Here is a 16536-nt window from a genome sequence, read left to right on the forward strand (position 1 = left end):
GCGAGAACCGAGAGGCTGCTAAAAATATTGTCGTGAGCTGAGCCTTTCCCCGTCATGTCTGGTTTTTTCGTTCTGTGGTTATTCACAGCTGAGCAGCAAACCCCGTGTTGTTGCCTTCTCTCCACATTTTTTTTTTTTCAAATCGCACTGATTCAGCCATGGGCTGCATCAAGCCTTCCCACTTTCAGAAAAAGCCTCTCAAATGGAGTCGCTAAACAGCAAACTTCAGCCTGATCTGATGTGATATGATATACGGATTCATGGAGCAACCTCGCTTTGCCAAACCCGATGAAACTGTGAGTTGTCATGCAATACTACGCAGTCAAACCTGGGATAATTGTAAAAGTGAACCCAATTTAACCCATTAGAATAAAATCAGATGCCAAGATGAATCGGAATCATTGCTTCTTAGGTGACAGTACTAATGACAATTGATCCACCGGCTCAAAACAATAGAGAGATATAGGGTCGGGAGCCACGTCTCCCCCTCGCAGCCCGCCTTCCTCCCGGGGGATGCTCGGCTCCGGCCGGGGGGCTGCTGCCCAGCGGCTCCCACAGGAGGGGCTCACGGCGAGGACCCCGGGGCGGGGGAGACGGTGCTGGAGCAGCAATATGAGACGATTTCTCGCTTTGGCCTTGTTTGTCTGTTCCTCTTAACTCCGGTGACAATTTCAGCTCTTGCCCCTAAGCCGAGAGACCCTTAGATGTACGTGGTAACCTATTAAAAAAAATTAAAAGGGAAGCGAGGGACGCTAATGACCATTCTCGGAGTTGGCCGGGGAGCGCAGGAGGAGGCAGGGCTCCGCTCCGCGCCGAGGCGGAGTCCTGCCGTGCGCCCCGGGGCAGGGGCGGCCCGGCCCGGTTCTGCCCTGCTCTGCCCCGGCTCTGCCCCGGCTCTGCCGCCGGCGGCGGGGGAGCGCGGCACCGCCGGGAGCCGCTCGGCCCGGCCCGGGCTCCGCAGGCAGCACTGGGCAGGGCGAGCCCGGCCCTGTGGAGAGGCTCACCTGGAGGTGTCGGGCAGGGCACGGGAGGGGGAGCCGCCGGCCGAGACTTAAAAGCCGCGGTGTGTCCCTGCAGGAGGGGCGGGTTTGGGGCAGAGGAGCTCTGGGGCCGCGCGAGTCCCTCTCGCTCCCTCGGGCAGGACGGCGAGAACTTTTAAAGCGAGGTTTTCATTAAATGGCTTATCCAGGAGCTTAGAGCCACCCCGGGCTACAGCGGGAGCAGCCCTCGGGCGCGGTGAGGCTGCGTCCGCGCTGCGAAGCGACTGACCCCGCGGGGAGAGGTGCCCGCACGGGACTTGCTCTCCTCCTGATGTCCCTGCCAGAGCGGCCGCCATCTGCGCCAAGGTACAATAATAAGAGTTATTATAACCGCCGCGGCTGTTGTTGCTGAGGCTCCGAGGGAAGGTGCCGAGGCCTTGCCGGGCCCTGGAGGAGCCCCGCCGGGCTGACCCGGTCCCAGCCCCGGCCCGGTGGGACCGCGCAGCTTCCCCGCTGCTCCCTTTAAAGCGCCGAAATTATCCCCCCCGGCAATTACCGGCTCTCTAATGGGAGCAGGACGCAGAGGAATATGCAAGTCTTATAATAAGCCACCTGCTGCGTCGCTCCTAACTGATGTTATGCTTTATTTCATTAATACTGGCCTCGGCGACAGCATAATCGGCCCCTGCGTGACGAATTCCCCACCGATCCCACAGCCTAGTGGCCCTTCAGCGACCGGTGCGGGGTTCCTGCGCAGGGACCCAGCGGCAGAGCCTGGCCGTGGGGCCGGGCTCGGCCCGCGGCTTTGGGGAGCGCAGCCTTAGGGTGCGTTTTTGGCCGCCTCCTCCCGCAATGACACCCCCCCCCCCCCCATCTATCTGCATGCCCACACGAAACTGTATAAACAGCAGTAATAGCCTAATACGTTAAATCACGGCTCTTCCAAGTCATCTCAGATATTTGGGCTCAGCCTATTCAATGTAGCTTCAACCAGAATTCTTGACTTGCCAGAAGAGACGTTCTTGTGGACCCAGCTCCTAAATTGATGAAAACAGAATTTTGCTCTAAACTGTGCTACTCTCCCATCTGACGAACGTTAACACACAAACGAAATCCATTTGGACGTTTTTTTGTTACCAGGAGGCTGCGCTGACGTTCAAATGATCTAAATCTTAGCATCTGGACGCCTGTACCAGCATCTTTTTGGGATAGGTTTCAAGCCATTTCGTTCAACTAAAGCTGAGGAAGGATCAAAATGGGACACCGAGCAACTGACAATAGTTTCCCGTCTAATAGAACTGTCTGCTTTATTTGACAATACACAAATGGAAAAAACGCCGCCTTTCCACTTACTACAGACCCTCCGGGTAACCCCACAACCTTGCACCCAAAGTCCATCTCGGAGCTGCTGTGTAGCACCAAGATGTGCCCAGGTCCCCCCCGGCAGAGCGCTCCGTGGGGAGAGAGGAGCAGCTTCATCTCAGAGTCCCTCGCTGGTCTCGGGCTTCATTTATGATTTTCTGGGCGCAGCAACTCATTGGCACTAGGAGAGGACACGTTATCCAAGTGCCATTCAATCTTAATGAAGATCCGTGGGAGAAGTCGCGAGAGGCAATAAATACAATCGCCCGGATATCAATAACTTTAGCAGGAAATAAAGGAGGACTTTCGTGCTAATGAAACAAAGATGAAGGCGCTCTTGGCAAGGCTGCCTCTAAAGTACGGGAGTGCTCAGTAACCTCCTGGGTGCTCGTGAATATCTGCAGTGTGCTTTACACTTCACATTATGTTTGCAAACAGATTTTTTTTTGTCTTTCAAAGGCTTTTACAAACTTGGACACCAAACAGCCCGGTGTTCAATCAAATACAGAGAATTTAAATTATTCAGGAACCCACGCGATTCCGTCGAGCCTTTCTCTCTCCCATCCCCCATTTCAGTGCCAGCGATTTAATCCGGTAATGAGTGTGTCGGGGAGCCCCCTCGGACCCTGCCCCAGGGCGGCATGAGCAGCTCCGGGGCCGGAGACCCGCGGCATCCCCTGCGTCCCCTCGGGAGGATGCGGGGCCGCGCTGCTGCCGCACCGCCGGGCTCCTGCCTACAAGGGCGTCAGAGAATCCGCCGGAGCGGCCGTAGAGAACGGGTTCATCCCCGGGCATCCACCCCTGCCGGCTCCAGTGGGGCTCACAGTACCGCAACGACCCGCACAGCACAGCAACAACACCCCGCACAGCACCGCTACACCCAGCACAGCATCACAACATCCCGCACAGCACCGCAACACCCCGCAGAGCACTGAAACACCCTGCACAGCACCGCAACACCACCCCGCACAACATCGAGACACCCTGCAGAGCACCGCAACACTCATCGCAGTACCGCAACACCCAGCACAGCACTGCAACACCCTACACGACACCGCAACACCCCGCACAACACAGCACAACACAAGGCCCTCCCTCTCTGCCCCTCCCTCCCAACAGGCGAAATCATCCGCAATTCCTGGACGTGGCCAAAGTAACGTTAGAGAGAATCGTGTGGTTTTAATGACGGCATATGCTCGTTTTCTTAGTTTCTTATAAAGTGAAATCAATTCTGTTATGAGACTGCAATCCGTTACTTGTAGCACAAAAGAAAGGTAAAGGGAGATCAATAACGTGGAGTCTAAGACACACGTGCACATCTGGTTCAGCTTGTGTCTTATTACAATTAAAATGCATTCACTAGGAGCCGGGATGAGGTACAACAAATGCCGGTATTACAGCAGTGGAAGCCACGAAGAGCTAATGGGCTTCGGTTTCGCAGTCACTCTCGCAGAATGAGAGACATTAATACTCATACAATAAAAAAATGAGTTGAAATGCATCTTTTTGGAGTGGTCTTCCACGTTAACTTGTTCATGTGGAGACTGCAGAAGAAATAAAACAATAAAACACTACTCAGTAAACAGTATGGAAAAGCCCGACCCTGCTTACGGTTAACAGGAATTGTTAATGATATATAAATCATTTGATCTATTGTGCCCTCCAGACTAAAAGGAAAATAATGGCAACCCCAAGCAAATGGTCCTAATTAGTGTCCAAGAAACCACTTCCTAAATGTCTCCTTCCGACTCATTCCAGTTTGACTGTCCAGAGCAGGCTTTTGTTCCTAAACTTCTTTATTTTGTGTGCAACTGCAAAAATATTCTGCATACCCGAGCTCCGAAAATAGCTCATCTGAGGGTTCAGCACAGCCCCAGGAGCAGAAGGGAGGACGAGAGGATCCCAGGCACTCAGTGTAGCCTGTAAAAATCTCCCGATCATTTAGAAACTTTGTTTCCCCAAAGCCTCACCTCCGGACAATTCTCCTTTGAGAAGTACCAAAGGGGATTTCAAAAAAAAAAAAAAAAAAAAAAAGGCGCATATCTTTGCCTCCACCCGGACAGCAAAAAACTTCGAAGAGCAAAAGCTCCACACGGAGCCAGGACCAAGCCCTGCTTGTTCCAGTTATCTACCACCGCCCTTCAGTGCTCTTTCCACCGCCTGGAAGAGTGCTCTCTACATTAACTACACCGTGGGGTCACCCGTGTTTACCGCACCCGGTGAAGATTAAGGCTTCAGCTGGAGGAGTCACAAGAGCTTGGCTGGTGTGCTGTTGGCCTTGATCTTGTCTCCACCGAAAGCAACAAACCTTCTCACTGGAGACCTGTTTCTTGGATGTGCAAAACACAAACTGTTATTTCTCAGTAGCTGGAGTACCAGATTCTGATGCTTCATGAAAATCACCCACCCTCCACAGAATCCCACACCTTTTGTCACTACTCTATCACACTACAAAATGTAATTCCTGAAGCTTTAAACACAGTGCTGAAAAGCAGAACTGCTTGGGAGACAAAACCCATCTAGTTCCTATCGTCTTGGTTGGTTTTGGTTATTTTTTTTAATCAAAACGAAAGTTTGCTGGGAACAGACTTTCTGTCGTGCGGATTCTTTTCTTAGGCGTGATGGACTTGCCAAAGGTAACAGAACTTCTATGAAACGACGGTCAATTAAATAACTTCTCTGCGGTGGTCTCCACGCTATTTCCAAGAGATAACGCTAACTGGAAATGCTGTCAGCGACCTTCCCTGGCCTTAGTTTGTCCTTGACTCCTATACAGTCACGGTGAAGCACAGAAGGTGGGTCGCTGGCTCTTACTCCCCAGTATAAATGATTTTAACAAAGTCTCGGAGACAACACACAAGCTGGCTCCGAAAGGCACGGCCTCCTACTCGCTCGGCTGCCTGCAGAGCCTCCCGGCACCTCCGCACAGAGCCGGACCCAGGGCGCGGCAGCAGCTCCTCGCTCTTCGAGGTCTCATTGCAAGCGAGTTTGATCTCACCCTCTCACAACGGCTTAAACGAGTTCGGCTTGTTGGTGATTGGTGATTAAAAGCGTTTGTAAAGAAACGGTAGCCTGCTACTCACAAGGCGAATAAATAGAGGGGGATCAGTTATAGAAGTGAACGCGGCGTGTCTCCAGCGCTCGTCCGAACGCGGCTTCGACCCCTCGGAGGCACCGTGCGCAGCTCAGCCCGCGGCGGGGCCCGAGGACCGTTGCAGGAGGGACGGGACCGTGGCAGGAGGGGCGGTGGCGAGAGGGACGGTGGCAGGAGGGACGGTGGCAGTAGGGTGTCAGGCAGGACGGTGTCAGGCAGGACGGTCAGGCTGGCAGCCCGGGCGGGCCTGCCAGGGCAAAAGCGTCCGGGGACATAGTGGAACACGCACTTTGGACGCTTTCCCTTTTCTTTTTCCCTCACTATTTCCTCTTCCATTTTCAAATTTCACCTCTCCGAATTTGACTGGTAAAACGCCTCACGCAGCTATCACAAAGCACTGGACACGGTTTACTGCTTTCCAAGAGCTCCTTCACCAAAAGAGGCGCTTACCCCTCCCAGGCTCCGGGCCACCGGGCGGCTGCCAGCCCCGGGGCGACCGCGCCGCTGCGTTCAGCGAAGGCGCCGGGGGGCGGCGATGGCCTCGGCCCCGGAGGGAAGGGGGTCAGCGGGCTCGAGGGAGGCGTTTGCCGGCTGCTCCCGCGGCACCGGCACCAGGAGGCTTCGTTTGCTCTGCCGGCAAAGCCAGCGAAGCTTTCCTGCTCGGTTGCTCCCCCGGTGCATTTGGGGCTGGGAGTGTCTAACGCAGCTGTGCTCCGCGGGGATGCCTGCAAGGACCCCCCGGTCGGGGTGGGGCAGAAATCAGTGAGAGTGCAACCGCAGTTTGTCTTTCTGATACCGCTTTAAAACGTACAGTTGCGTATTTTATCTCCTCACCGCCCCTCCCTCGACCAATCTCCTTTACTTATTTCTTCTGATGCAGGTTTTCAGGACAATCTCATGGTATGGCTCAAGAAGACATGCTCTTAACCCTTCAGACCTCCTTCTCAAGCCTTCAGCCTGAGTCTCATTCCTAACTGGAGAATCACAGAAGCATAGAATGGTTTGCGTTGGAAGAGACCTTAAAGATCAAAGCCCCATGCAACCTGGTCTTGGACACCTCCAGGATGGGGCATCCATGACTTCTCTGGGCAACAGTAAAACCTGTGATGAAGCATTTCTGGTTTCCCTGCCCCAGACTTCTCAGTCTTGACCCCACTGGATCAGTGTCACCACAGCCAGGTACCTCCAAAAGCCCAGAGCATGATCTGAGGGGCTCAGGTTCAGGAGTTTTGATAGAAATGAAGCATTGCTGCTGGGCTGCCTCGCTCAGGTCGGTGTCCCCAAACTTTTTGTTTAATCTTTTCTAGTTGCCCACATGGGTTTTGACCTTTTTCTCAAGTGGTGGCCTCAAGGTGACCCTTTCTGGTTTCTCTCCAACTGCCTGTTCTAGGCCAGTGATCACCTCTTTACTCATTTTTTTTCTTCTGCCTTTCCAGACATGATGGTTCTCAGGGGACACAGCTGCTGATCAGATGTCCCTTTATTCCTCCTCCATGCTGAGAATTGGTTCCCTGCCTCAGTAGACGTCTTCCCTCTGTTCTCTCCCACTGAAGTCCAACCCTTGCTGGTTCTGTGTGTAAATCAGACACTTTCCTCTCCCACAAGCTCTAAGGCCAGCAGGGACTGCAGACAGCACTGGAGAAAAGGCTTCTTGTCACCAGCTCCAGACCCAGACAGACTGGGAAGACCCCAGAACCATCCAGAAGAAAAATCAGAAGAAAAATTGTGGATAAAGTCATGCTTTACCCTGAATCTGTGCGTTTCTACTGAAATGCAGTCATCAGAGAATTTAGCTGCATGTTTTCAGCAGGTATAGCAGGGTATAGCGGTACATGCATAGCGTGGTTTGTTACAGTCTATGACTTGGCCAAGTTAGGATACATTCTCACTTATTTGGCAAAAGTCGCACTCCCAACACAGAAATTACACACTATCTTCCTGCCAAACACATTGCTGCTCCAGAGCAGGGGGCACAAGCATTGTTTATATTCATTGCAACTACTAATGTCAACACAACAAAATTTTTTCTTCATAGCCATATCTACATATAAAGAAACTTGCAAAGTATTTACCCCGAAGCAAAGAAGAGTCTGGAAAATAAGAGCTTAATTTATTAAAGATGGTGTAGTCCTAAGGAGCTGAAAACAAGGGCGATGTAGGGCAGTTTTACAGACAGCAAGATACTGGCTCCACCTATGAATTTGTGAAAAGCGTATTGTTCAGCAGCTGTGAATAGCTCTAAATAATTCTCCTTAGGATTGAGTAACTGCATCAAATTGGTTTCAAGCATTTAATTTTATTTATAAATTCGTGTAATGTTCTGTGTGGTGCTTTGAAGGATCTAAAAATGTGTGCAAATATTGTACCTAATCTGGAAACTTATTTTCTTTTCTAGGACTGTTGTGATTTGTTTGATGTATACATTATCAGTCTAGCTCATAATTCATATAAATACTCCATCCACTGGAGCTCACATTCCATAAAGTTATTTCCTTATCACCAACCTCTAGAAAAATCAAAGAAATTGGCAGCTAAACCAACATTATAATCTAAGTTTACTTGACTTTCAGATCTTCACTGATAATTGACTGGGCAGATTGCCTGATGTAATCATGGATTTTGCCTCAAAGTACTCAGTGACATCACTGATATAAATCCTGATGTACCACAATGGAAGAAGAGACCTGGCTCACTGATGCTACAGCCCCGCAGCTGCTCTTTGGAAATCCTGCTCCTAAGTTTAGTGCAAATATCTCATTTTTAACAGCCGTAGAGACATGGGCCCTCAACTAACTTAAAATCTATAACTTACAGACTGTGTTATTGGAATCTATTTTTTTTAAAAAAAGGTATTCAGGATAAGTATTGCAGCTGAGTTTGGATAATGAGAAGATTGAGAAGCCATCTAGATAAGGGAGTATAGGTGGACTATGGAATGACAAGTACTTATTTTGTTCTTACAGCTGGAGTTGATAGTTTATGCAGTTTAGCAGTTCTGGTTATAACAACAAATGATATAAGAAAACCTGTACATACTAAAAAGTCAAAACCTGAAGATATGCTGGTTTCCCAGCCAAGTAACATATTTTATAGGGAGTGAGCTATATAAGAATGTTCAATAAACGCAGTAAAACTACTCTTGTTTTTGCAGATGTTGGTGTCAGTTCTGTAATCCTTGTATGATTCAACTTCAGTAGCAGCTTGACAAACTCTCATTTTTCAATTAAAACCCCATTTTTTAAAAAAAACCCAAGGAGCCAGTTTTATTCACTTATTCCAAAACACCAAATCTCTACTTTTTGAGAAGGTAAAAAAGGATTGGCAGGTAAGTCCTGCACTGGTCCATTTGTCCAGAAATATGTACAGGTGCAAGCAGATTGCTTATTTTCAGAGAAAAACTGTAACTATGTTCTTGAGATACAGAGCAGGCTTTGACTGAGCAGTGCTGACTTGCCTTGTTACAGACAGGAAGCCCTAGACATGTGAAGGCAGAACGTCCTATTTCAGGCTTTAGCTACTCCTTCATAAAAAACCCATGGAGGACAGTGCTTCGATAATTATTTTTTCAGTGACTGAATATAAGGTGGAGTGTCATGATAATCAGAACTCTATTACAGTGAAAAGATGTTGCTGAGATTTTTTTTTTCTCACCTGATGGTGTCTTCCATTTGGTTTGTGCGGCTGCATATGATGAGATATTATTTAGGGCACTGAGAAGTGGCCTGTACAAAAGGTTGCAATAACTATTGAATGTCTTGAGACTATCAGAGGCTAAACTTTCTGTTGCAGTCTGCAGAGTCCTCTGAGACAATGGGAATTTTTCACAAGACTGTGTGGAATTAAATCTTAAAAAGTGTTGAGCTTCCTTAGCTCTGCTGCAGAATGCACTACCTCTACAGAGCATTTTCAGAGCAGCTGGAATGGGTGTCACTGGTCAAGAAGAGCGTCCCCCCTGTCTCTATTCGGGCATGTTCGTGAGAACACATCTTGCTTTGCCACTCGTTACATTTGCACAGAACCCAGAAAACTGGTGTTTGTAAGAGCAGTATGTAATCCTGGGAAAGGCTTAGTGAATTCTTTGAACTGGCAGCTCAGGGTGCTGTTGTTACTCAGAGTTGATGGTATGGGTTATGCAGTCACTAGGGGTGCGGTGTTAGGCTGTGATTAGTGATTCTTTATGGGCTTTCTATGCATGTGAGTCATAAGCCACAGTAGTAAACATTTTTACCCACTAATCTCTTGGTCCAGTTCCTTTCCCCTTGTCTGACAGCCCTTCCAATCCAGCAGTCCCTATATAAGGACATGTTGACATGTTGCATATCATTCAGCCCTCTTCTCTGGATGTTAGGGGAGTTTTAACCTTGAGTAATAGGAACTCTTCTTACAGCTTTGTAATTTACTTAGTAGAGCCTGTTCCTTTCTAGTGGCTGGCATTATTTCTTTCTGTATATTTTCTGTGTTCTATGGAACATAAATGAGTATTTTTTCAAATCATAATTACAGACAGAAAGCCATCTGTGACAGACATTTGGAGAATATGCAATGTATCTTATTGAGCATCTTTTAATAGACTCTGCTTTTTGGTATGGACTAACCTTCCTTTCAAGAGAAGGAGAAATTTTTGTGAAATGATTTTAGTGATCTTTCTCACATTCTCAGCTGTCTACACTAGATAATATGGTCAGCTGCAAGCTTAGTGATGGCATGTATTTTTAAATCCAGAAAGGAAAATAGACTGTCGCTTTCTATGTGCTGATATATTAAAACGTATTTTATATTGCTAAACAGAGCATATCTACTTTTGGTAAAGATGATGTCTTAGTACATGTACTATCACATGGCATGGTGCCAGTGGGACATCTGAGCACAGTAACGACAGAGAAATTAAAGAGCATACAGTTGACGTACTAGTTAGCTTTGTTTAATATTGATTACCTCTGCTAATATCTGACTCTTGTTGCTCTCCTGGTGTTCCTCACATCACCATTGCTCTTTGAGCCAAAGGAAAAAACTGGTGATTATACAATTACAAGAACCTGATGTCTGCTCGTGCTCCTTCACTCTATCATGATGCAACACGATCTTAGCAAAAATGAGAATCAGGTTTTGAACACCATCTGAGGTCATCTAACTCTTAGATATAAATCTTCTGCACATCTATTCACAAAGTTCCAGTGCCTACAATGTATTTTGAGGTCAAAGAAACAAGGAAAGGAGAGAATACTGAAACTCTGGTGAGAAGTCTCAGTATCTGGGAGATCTCAAGGGCCTGAGAAATTGTAGTGTCAAATTCTCCTTAGCAGTAAAAACCACTGCAATTTTTACAGTGAGAAAGCAAGAAAAGGAAAGAGCATAATGGGAAGACTGACACTGGATACATGGTTACTCACTGCTGTGCCTTTTCCCTTTCTTTATTTTTTCTTGTGTTATGTAAGATTATCTCCATTGTCATTTAAATTAATGTACATTTATGGTACTTAACTGCTAACAGGAAAATATCATTTTTAGATCAAAGAGTAGTTAATGAATCAGAAGCACTCATTCAACAGTTGGCAATTGCAGTAATTTGCTGTTATGTATTGCACGTGCAACCACCAACTTACAAACCTGTAGTATCAATATCAGCTAATTGAAATGCTGTATCTGGTAGCATTTAACATGAAAGGGCTGATTTGCTTTAGCCTGTGTTCTCCTCTGTGATTCACTGCTTTTTCTCTAGCACATATGGAGGGCGTCCATTGCAAGGACTAGCATTAGCACTACAAGAGTTGGCAATTTTGTTTGCGTAAGGAATACTGGGATGTAAAGGGCTCTGCTTGGGGAGCATGTGTCTTTCCTCTGCGAACTGGATGAAGACCATGATCTTTCACAGAAAAAAAAAAAAGATCATAATCTTCTAAGATTGTTTTTTTAAGGATTGTAAATCAAAACACAAATCAAATATTTAGGAGCACTTGTAGAAGACCTACAGTTACCATATAGTTTTAGCTCCAAGAAAGAAAAGATACACAACTTCATATGTTTCATAGTCTTTCCTAGAGCAAAATAAATTAAGCTAGTAATTTAAACTAATAAAAAAATTAAGATGAGAATAAGCTAATTCAGTCTACTTTAAGCTAGCATTGAACTTCTTGTTCTCTTAATTTGTGACCTTAGACAGCAGTCAGAACAGACAGTATTCATGTAATACATTGGCAAATAAAGAATGATATAATTGTATTTGTGGTATAAGGGGATTCTGTTGGGACTGATTTCTGGCAAGCTGGAAAGACCATTTAGTGGTGCATATATCAGGGCACCACTAAAAAGCAAATTAAAGTGGTGCATAATCCGTGTAATCTAGAATCTGTTGGTTGAAGCCACCCTGCTGGTGCTTACAGAGTTTGTGTGCATGTTTGTCCACAGATCCCTTTCATCCCTGTGAAGTAGGAGGAGGGAGTATCCTATCACACCTCTGGACTGAATGTTTTATTACCTTTCTTCTATTGTGCCTTATGGATGCTGAGAACCACGTTTTTGTCAGTAGCACAGTTCAAGGGGTGATGGCACTGGTGGAAACTCCAGTGAAAAAGGACATTTCTATCATGTTGTTTTTTAACCCAAACCAATGATACCAACCACCTCACATTACTATATGACAGAAATTCACAATTACTTGGATGAAGGCACTTACTGAGTAGGATGGTGAAGAATTTCCTATAGAAGCAAATGCACATGGATTAGCTAATCTCAATGTTAGGAATGTACCGGAGAAAGCACCAAGAGAGTTTTATTCTGTATCTTTCTCCTGAACCTGAGTAAGTGCGCATGAAGTATGTTTGACAGCTGGAAGAAGTAGAAGCTATTGTCCAGTCCCTGAGGACAGGAACAAGCCCTAATGCCATGAGCAGCCCCACCTATGCCCCCACCCTGCCCATGGGCCCAGGCTCTATTTAAGCTCAGACAGGGGCTGGTGGTCTCCATTCTGTGTGTGGCTGTGGTGGTTTTCCAAGTGTTGCTTCTCTCTGCTTTGCTGTGGGTCCTGCTGATCCAGATGCTGCTCACCTGCTCCACCCCAAAGCCCCTATCTGGCCATGGACTGCAGCCTCCCTTGTTCCCTGGCTGCGGTGGTGGGATGGGTTCTGGCTGCGAGACCCTGCCTTGCAGCACCTGGGGAGCTGCTGGCCCCTCGCAGAGCACCACCAGGTGTTCCCAGAAGGAGGGTCTGTGCTTGCTTCTGAGCTTGAAGGCAGATTCTGTTGAAAATACCTGGTAGGGATTTTTTTTACAGCAGGAAGGCTATGGAAGTAATACTATCCTAAAGGAATCGCAACCAGATTTCCTCTGTTAAGGATGTCAGTGATTAGTAGTCTTTTTTCTGTTGGATTTTTTTTGTTATTTGGAGGAGTTGAATATGTATGCTGGTGGCTCTCTTTGATGAGGGAAGGATTTGGGAGTAAAGTACTCTATAGCTGTATTTTATTTTTATAAGTAACCAATTGAACCAAGAGCTGACTTCTGCAACAGACAAAATGGCAATTTATGACTGCCTCACAGCTGCTGGGTGGGTTACACAGAACAAACTGGTAAGCCCAAACAGAAGTTGTTAGAGTTGGTAGAACAAAACCCTAAAACTTTCTCAGCTGCTCTGTCCAGTGGTTGGTTTTGAGGGGGTAGCGCAGTTCGTGCGTGTTTCTTCAACACTATAGAAAACTTTCTGCTTTGAACATTGATTGGAGGGAATTGATTAGAAGGAATTGACTCTCTTTTAATGGGGTGGTTTAGTTCTCTTCCATGTTGCTTTCTCCTTACTTTAACTCTGATGCCCTTAATCAAGCTCTTAATCTCTGTTGGTACTAGGAATGTAAAAAAAAATAAAAATGAAAAATAGCTTGGATGATGCTTGAAACAAGCCAGTTTTTACAGATGAGTTGCTGACCCTGATTAAGGGCTATGTCTGCTCGAGTAATACTTCCTTAGGTATTTCTAAGCTTTAAAATAATGCTTAATTAAAAGTGGTTGCCTTAAGATCATTATCAGTTATTTTAGAAGTGGATGTCACTCTTGAAAGCTTAGAAATTAGGAAGATAAGTACAGAGCCTTTCTTGTAGTTCCCTTTACTCAGGTCTATGCCAGACACTAACTCCTGTATGTGGACTGCAGGCTGTTGCACACGGTTTCTGTTCCGTGCTTGCTTGGTGTGACTTAGTAGAGCTCTGTAAAAAAAAAAAAAAGTCGTCTTCATATGATCTAAATTGAGGACTGTAAACATGAACTAGTTAAGATTTTTATTGCTTTCACCTGGAAATGGTCTGCTAAAGGAAAGTACAGCTCTTACTGATATATATGTATTTTTAATTTATTCAAAGTGAAAGGAGAACTTTGGAGGTTTGTTTTACTCTGCTCTTCAGGGACCTAGAGCCACTGTTGGTGTGACAAGCTTTGTTAGTTGCCTACAGATTCTACTATTTCTGTGGTAGTGCTGTGAATGCTTCCCAACTTGCTCTTGTAGATGACTTGTGAGGTCTATGATCTGAAATTCACCTCTTTCCTAATTCTATCTATGTCTGGCGCAATGTTTACAGAACAGTTTTTAAAAAAATAAAAATAGAGAGCTCTTACCTTGGATGGTTGGGAGTCCTTTCTTTCTAACCTATTCAGTCTATGTTCTGGATGCTTGTCTCTAGAGAGCTTTTCTTCTTTTCCTCATTGCTTACAATGATAAGCCACCTGCCTGACTGGATCAGTGAAATTCACTTAGTTCTCACTCAGAGGGATCAATATTTGCAAGTAGAATATGGATTTCATGTGAATGCTGCCAGCTTGATACAGATGCTTTTTTTTTTCCCTTGGAGTAGTGCTCCAGGGTAGTGTGCATCATGAGCTCTCTTGCCATATATATGAAAAAAACCCCCAACTGTATAGCAATAGTATTGCACTGCAACAAAATAGGAAAGAAATCTCTATCTGCAAAACTAATTCTTTTCCCGAGTAGTACAAAGTCTTTCTCTGACCTTTTTCCCACCTCTCCAACTGCCTGTGTCTGTTGGTAGCTATTTAGCAGAGAGTTTAGGCTCCAGGGAACAGTTTAAGATCTGGTTTGACTGCTTACTAAGGAGCAATATTGTATTTGTAAATCATCTGTGGTCTCTCTGCTTTTTTTTTAAATTTTTAAAATTTTTTTTTAAAATAATAAAACTGATAAGGATTAAGAAAAAAAATACATGTTTATTTCTGTTTTCCCAGTCAATTAAAAATAACTACTATACAGTATGACTTCTCTAAAATTCACCTTATAGGACCCAATTTCAGCTCTTCAAAAGCATCACCCTCATTGCCTTTAGTAGATTTGAATGTTGCCTTGTGTGAGGAAGAACAATGCCAGGTATTGGCACCACAGTGTAGCAAGGCACTGAGGTTCTGGACTGGGGGTTCAATGATTTCTTGTGTGAACCTAAGATGTATCCTTCCCTGTGTTCTGGATTCTGCCTCTCCAGCTGTATGATAGTGCCACTTGCACATGACAAAAAATGTTGTTGAAGAATTAATTTATGAAGATTCCCTTGACTTTTCATCTACAAATTAATGTTCAGTAGCTAAGCACCGCTGTGTAGTTAACGTTTTGATAATGCAAGACTGTGCATGAATGGTGATTTATCTCTCCTATTTTTATTTCTGTATAGAGAATGTGCTTTTAAAATATCCCTGGGAGTATTAAAACACAGTATCCAAGACTACTTCATGTTTGCTGATGATAGTCAAATGGACAGCACACTAAAGCTGAGTTTGTAATAGTCCTGACTCTGCATGTGGCTTAAATATGTGACAACCTGAACTCATAGGAATCTTGGATTGTGCAAGTGTTTATTCATGTCCTTTTTGTAAAGGATAAATACATTTTACTCTCAAGCGGGAAGTATGACTTGTATTATAATTATGGTCATAAATGCTAGCTGGGACTAAAACAAGTTAGTCAATGAACTGCTTCGTTGCCTTCCTTGATATTGTAGTTAGTCCTTGTTTGTAGAATGATGGCTTATTTGATGCCCTCTAGTTAGTGTATTCCTAACTAAAGATATTTGATTAACAAAAAAATCATTCTCATTTACACTGTGGAATGCGTTCCTGTATTGCACTGCTCATGATGACAAGGGAGAATAAATACAATTAAAAAAAACCCCTGATGTGTAGGCAGTTTAGGAGACTGAGGAACTGAACTTGCTGACCCCCTGTCTCGTGCGGGTTTTAGCGCTCCCCATGGGCAAGTAAGGCAGAGATGAGACAGACTTCACATTTCATGAGAGTTTGGTTCCTGCTATGTGGTGAATGGGGCAAAGGCTTAATAGAACATTTCTAAAATTTCCCTGAAGTCTTGAAATGTGTGAACATTTTGAGAACTGGAAGCTCTTAACTAGTTCACTTGTTCCTGCATAAACTGCAGGTCGCCTCCACTATAGAGTATAGCCTTGTTATCTGGTGGGATGGGGTCTATGAAAGTCGGTGAGCAAGGAGCACCAGAAATCCATGGAGATGGAAAGGAGAGACTGCAGCAGTGTCACCCAGCCTGCTGGGAGCTGCAGAGGGCAGGGGCTTGACAGGCTCTGGTGCTACAAGATGGGAGAATTGTTCTAGGAAGTCACCAATATGTTTTCTCTGCCACAAAATCAAAACTTCAATTTCAGATCTAAGTTTCATATTCACTAAGTTGAAGACTTGGAGCAATTGCTCCTGTATTGTAAAGTGCCACAACAGTGCATTCACAAAGATTGACTGAGCACTACACACCCTAAACTTAGGACAGGGCTTCCAATGCTTCTCTTAATAAAAATCTTAAACTATTATGGCTTTAACACATGGCCTATTGATGTTCACCCTACAAAGACCTTTGCATCTCGCTTCGAGCCCAGTCTGTCTCCGTAGTAAAGCATGATTGCTTAAACGCCAAAGGCCCAATAGAATAAAGTGGTAGTCTTAATCTCAATTCAACTCAGATTGCAAAAATTTGCCAGAAAAAGAATCTGACTTATTTATCAGAGGTGAAAGATTTTTTGTGAAGGAAAAAAAAGGCATCAGTGGGTCTATTCTTTGGAGAAGGGGTGAAAAAAAAAATACTGTGTCACG

General features: G+C 45.4%; 1 long non-coding RNA gene across 1 annotated transcript; it reads left to right on the forward strand.

The window, feature by feature from the left end:
- The first annotated feature begins 932 nt into the window (after positions 1-932).
- Positions 933-11579, forward strand: LOC128852931 (uncharacterized). Its single transcript, XR_008451076.1, has 3 exons — positions 933-1346; positions 6317-6706; positions 6873-11579. It is a non-coding gene; the product is annotated as an uncharacterized LOC128852931 (long non-coding RNA).
- Positions 11580-16536: the final 4957 nt, after the last annotated feature.

The sequence above is a fragment of the Cuculus canorus genome, chromosome 8 (assembly GCF_017976375.1).
Source record: "Cuculus canorus isolate bCucCan1 chromosome 8, bCucCan1.pri, whole genome shotgun sequence".
NCBI classification, from domain to species: Eukaryota; Metazoa; Chordata; class Aves; order Cuculiformes; family Cuculidae; genus Cuculus; species Cuculus canorus.